Source organism: Salmo trutta, chromosome 8 (genome assembly GCF_901001165.1).
Source record: "Salmo trutta chromosome 8, fSalTru1.1, whole genome shotgun sequence".
Lineage (NCBI taxonomy): Eukaryota > Metazoa > Chordata > Actinopteri > Salmoniformes > Salmonidae > Salmo > Salmo trutta.
The window spans coordinates 17,424,198-17,430,197 of NC_042964.1; positions in this window are offsets into that span (position 1 = coordinate 17,424,198).

The window sequence follows — 6,000 nt, forward strand, 5'->3', positions numbered from 1 at the left end:
CTCTCAAGATGACTGCCAAAGGAAAGGAAGACCCAGAGTTACCTCTAAGTTCATTAGAGTTAACTGCATCTCAGATTGCAGCCCAAATAAATGCTTAACAGAGTTAAAGTAACAGACACATCTTAATTAACCTCTTCGGGCTAGGGGGCAGTATTTTCACATCCGGATGGAAAGCGTGCCCAAAGTATACTGCCTGTTACTCAGGCCCAGAAGCTAGGATATGCACATATTTGGTAGATTTGGATAGAAAACACTCTAACGTTTCTAAAACTGTTAAATGTCTGTGAATATAACAGAACTGATATGGCAGGCGAAACCCCGAGGACAAACCATCCCAAAAAAAGAAAAATTCCGCTTACCTCTATTTTCAATGGCTAGCACTATAATTATAAGCCCCTGTCCTCCCAAATTGCAGTTCCTAGGGCTTTCACTAGATGTCAACAGTACTTAGAAAGAGTTTCATGCTGGTTTTTGGAAAAATGACCCAGAAATTGTAGTTTTTCTAGGTGGCTCCCATTTTGGCTTGTAGTGTTTCCTTGCGCATGGACGAGTGTGCGTTCTTTTTGTTTATCTCCGGTAAAGACAATAACGATTCTCCGTCTTAAATTTGATTGTTTATTTGCGTAATAGGATATCTAAGGTTTGATTATAAACGTTGTTTGACTTGTTTGGAAAAGTTTACTAGTAACGTTTGGGATTCATTTTGTATGCGTCTTGACGGAGGGAAACTGAGTGAATTTTTGACTGAAGCGCGCCAGCTAAACTGAGTTTTTATGGATATAAAGACGGACATTATCGAACAAAAGGATCATTTGTGATGTAACTGGGACATTTTGGAGTGCCAACAGAAGAAGATAATCAAAGGTAAGGCATTTTTATATCGCTATTTCTGACTTTTGTGTCGCACCTCCCTGGTTGAAAATTATTTGTTATGCATTTGTATGATGGGGCGCTGTCCTCAGATAATTGCATGGTTTGCTTTAGCCGTAAAGCCTTTTTGAAATCTGATATGGCGGCTGGATTAACAACAAGTTAAGCTTTAATTTGATTTATTGAACTTGTGATTTCATGAAAGTTTAATATTTATATTCATTTAATTTGAATTTGGCGCTCTGCCATTTCATCGGATGTTGTCGAGGGGTTCCGCTCGAGAACAAATCAATGTGAGGAGGAAGATGTTCATTCTCCCCTGTCCTCAGTGATTCTCTTCAGTGATTCTCTCCTGTGATTCTCTCCACAGAACAAAGGGACAGGATGTAGTTTTATAACCCAGCCCAAGACTGTGGTCGACCAATCAGAATTCCTTGCAATAAAACTGGGCCAATGGCCAAATAACAAGTATCCTATTTCAGGTTCAATGTATAAACAATTTGGACCAATGAGAACTTGCCATGTAGCCATGAGTCCTGGACTGAAATTCCTCCCATGTCTCTGACCCATTGATATTGCAAAAAAAATCACTATTTCCATTGATTGTTAGTACTCTATTGATCTCTCATCCTCTGCGTTGTGTATTTATCTTCAAAATATTCTTACAACACCAATAAGAAGCAGAGTCTTGCTTGGGCCAAGAAATACGAGCACTGGATATTACACCGGTGGAAATCTGTCTGATGAGTCCTGGTCTGACAACCACCGTGTCTTTGTGAGATGCAGAGTAGCTGAACGGATGATCTCCACATGTGTGGTTCCCACCGTGAAGCATGGAAGAGGAAGTGTGATGGTGTGGGGGTGCTTTGCTGGTGACACTGTCTGTGATTTTGTTAGAATTCAAGGCACACTTAATCAGCATGGCACACTTAATCAGCATGGCACCACAACATTCTGCAGCGATACGCCATCCCATCTGGTTTGCGCTAAGCAGGACTAACATTTGTTTTCAACAGGACAATGACCCAACACACCTCCAGGCTGTGTATTGGCTATTTGACCAAGAAGGAGAGTGATGGAGTGCTGCATCAGATGACCTGGCCTCCACAATCACCCGACCTCAACCCAATTCAGATGCTTTGGGATGAGTTGGACCGCAGAGTGAAGGAAAAACAGCCAACAAGTGCTCAGCATATGTGGGAACTCCTTCAAGACTGCTGGAAAAGCATTCCAGGTCAAGTTGGTTGAGAAAATGCCAAGAGTGTGCAAAGCTGTCATCAAGGCAAATGGTGGCTACTTTGAAGAATATAAAATATAAAATATATTTTGATTTGTTTAACACTTCTTTGGTTACTACATTATTCCAAATATTTTGCTTCATAGTTTTGATGTCTTCTCTACTATTCTACAATGTGGAAAATAGTACAAAAATAAAGAAAAAACATTGAATGAGTAGGTGTGTCTAAACCTTTGACTGGTACTGTATAATCCATCTGTTGTGTGTAGCCTTGTGGTCCTCTATGAGCCCCACCAAACCCAAACACCTAAATCTGTTGCTCCCATACTTTTTTGGCCCTGTGACCCGATTTTGAAATCCAACATTTTTCAAGACCCCACCATATAAAAAGTGTAATGTAATCAACGGCCAATGTTTACTTTTTAATTGGTCTAGTACAAGTCAGTCTGAAGTACCTTTGACAGAATTTCAATTTGAAGGAAGTGTGGTTTGAAGTGTCTGAAATGCATCAGAAAGGTATTGGGATGTAGAGAATATCAGCAGGTAATAAAGTTGTATGTTTTTTTTGTGTAGAAAAGAATGTCATCATTGATCATGTCCCCCCCAATCTTATCTTATTTAGAGCCTGGTCTTGTCCACTCTGTTCTAATGAGCCCTGAGTGCTTGTGGGCATTGTTGAGGGAAACAGGACACACACACATATTCCTTAGAGTCTTACCTTTCAGGGATGGGGTCATAATATTTTGTAACTGAAACTGTTCAAAAGATAGCTATGTTTATTACAACCGCAACTAACAGCTAAGAGTGATTTTGTAAGTTTTATTTCAGATTTTTTTCTCATGACCCCATTTTTAAATCAGTGGACACCACATGGGGTCGCAACCTTTGGTTTGCAAAACGCTGACCTATATGAACCCAACCGAACCCTAACACCTATCACCATTTTGATTCAACGCAAATATGCTACACTTCTGTTTTTACACTCCACATAAAATGTCTGTGTCAATTCTGCTTTCTGTAAATAGACATTGTGGTCCAATACTAACTACCACCCCCCTAACCAATGAAATCCCTTTTGATCTCACTGTGATCTCAGCGTGAATAAAGAGGTGCTCTCTGATTCACAACCAGACAGAGTGGAAAAGATCTACACACAGAATGGCTAGAACCTTCCTACCAGCTCTAGTGCTCTATGGATTGAGTAAGTAAGCTACCGCTGAATCTAACATGTAGACAGAGTAAGATTGACTGCATCCATCAAGTATAACCAGAATGTTCAGTGCAGCACTTCTTGCTGATACATTTTTTGAAATCATTTATTACCCTGTTTTCATGGTATCCAATTGGTAGTTGCAGTCTTGTCTCATCGCTGCAACTCCCATACGAACTTGGGAGTTGCTTCTTGACACAATGTCCACTTAACCCGGAAGCCAGCCACACTAATGTGTCAGAGGAAACACTTTGCACCTGGCGACCATGTCAGCGTGTACTGCCCCCATTCTGCCACAGGAGTCGCTATTGCACGATGGGACAAGGACATCCCAGCCAGCCAAACCCTCTCCTAACATGGACGACGCTGGGCCAATTGTGTGTCGCCCCTTGGGTCTCCCGGTCGCGAACCCAGAATCTCTAGTGGCACAGCTAGCACGGAGATGCCATGCCTTAAACCACTGCACCACTGCCCTTCTTCCTGATTTCTAACATGTACACGTGATAACAGCGATTATAGTCATTAACTTCCTTCTATGTGTTTCAGGTTTGGTCTCTGTTTTGGTTTCTCAGTCTCAGACTATGGTGGTCCGTACTGGGGATACCATCACCTTGCAGTGCTCCAATGTTACAACGGCTGTGGGACACACAGCATGGTTCAAGCAAGTCAACGGATCAGAGCCTGTGTGTATCTCGTCTATGTACGTCTTTAATTCAACACTTGATCGCCACAATGGTTTTCAAAGGAGCCATTTTGAAATGTTCAACAGCACCACCATCTTCCTCAAAATCACAAAAGTGAAAATAGCTGAATGTGGCCTGTATTTCTGTGGATTGTATCCATATAGTCACATGTTCTTTGTCAACGCAACAGTTCTAAAAATTCACCATAAGTTTTCAGCTTTGAAAAAAAGATATACTTCTCTATTATTACTAATCGCAATGCTATAGGGCACAACGGAGGTGAGGAAACACCAGAGTCACCTAAAGAGAGTCATGTAGATGAAAAACATGACAAAATGTTTAGGTCTGTCATTAAAGGATCACCAACTGTGGCTCAGTTTGTAGAGCATGGTGTTTGCAACACCAGGGTTGTGGGTTCAATTACCACGGGGGGCCAGTACACACACAAAAAAAATGAAATGTATGTATTCACTACTGTAAGTTGCTCTGGATAAGAGCGTCTGCTAAATGACTAAAATATAAAAAATGATTTAATAAAATGTCATCTAATAGGACATTGTAATGGAACTATCAGTCTAGTAGGACAGGATGATGATGGAACCATGTACCTCCTTCCCCTGGTTGTGATCCTGGCTGTTGTGACTGCTGTTCTACTGATAGTCATCCTCATCCTGGTCCTCAAGATCAGATGAGACGCAAACAGACACAATACAGGTAGGATTCCACTTCATGATAATATTGGTCCTGTGAACTACACCTTTAATGTAGATGTTTTTCCCATGACATCGATCAGAAGAGTCAGTGAGTTCACTAGAATGGAATGATCCATTAATCCGTTCTCTTGTCTCTTTTATATCAAATTCAGGACCTGCTTCTCAAAGACAACCACAAAATGATCAGGTAAATACTTTATCATTAAATACTGACATATAAGCATTTCAGAAACTGTGAAAATGTAGTCTGACATGGTGCTTGCAAATCTACAGAACCAAGATCCCGATGCATTGAATTATGCTGCCCTGAATTTCACCTCCACGAAGAGGAAGATAGAGAGGAGAAGAGAGAAGGAGCTGGACCCCCTGTATAGTGTGTAAGGTTCTAAATTAACAGAGTAAAAACACACGGATTATTATTAAAGCTCAAACCAAGTTTATCACCTAATGGGTCAGACAGCTGAAGAGACAAAGACATGTTCACACCAGCACAAGTATACATACCCCAATTATGGTGAAGTCTCCTCCTTCCCTCAAAACATGACATCTTTATTGTCAGGCAGGAAGTTAAGTGATGTGGGCAATAAACTGTTCCTTCTCCCTTAATGTGACCTGACCTCGGCCTCCATTCCTCACTAATCCACAGCTCTTCATCTTTATCAGTGACCGCAACCATGTGATTGCCTTTCCCTTAATCAGTAACATTTCAAACCCCTGGCTCATATTCAACCTTAATTGACTCCACCATATACATTCCTCCTACAGATAACCATTAACCTTTGGTGTAGCATCCAGACTGTGGCTCTTCTCCTTTCCATAGGATACCTGATGATTAACAATCTTTCAAGTTTAGAAGTCAGAACCCATGTAGTGTATGCTGCTACAAGATGACAAAGTGGAGGAGGATGGAGGAGGAGGAAAATTGGTTGTCCATATCTTTGAATACATGTTTAAATCATTCTATATTGTATGTGTAGTTAAATAAAACGTATTGAAATGTAAATCAGTAAATATCTCTGTAGTGTTTGTTAGTTGTACCTCAGGGCCACTGTAGCCCTCTCCAACTCAGTTAGGCCACACAGCTCAGTGGTACAGGGTGTGGTTAGAGAGGAGGAGTTAGAAGTCAAAACACAATTGTTTAAGAGCCGCAGAGTAGTTGCGTCTTTTGGCCTCTCTTAACTTAGATCTCTGTTGTGTGTGTTAGTGATTTGGTTATTTTTTTATAGGGTGACCCTGAGGGACAAAGTACCCAGCAGTAGACTATTGCATTATACTGATCACTTCTAA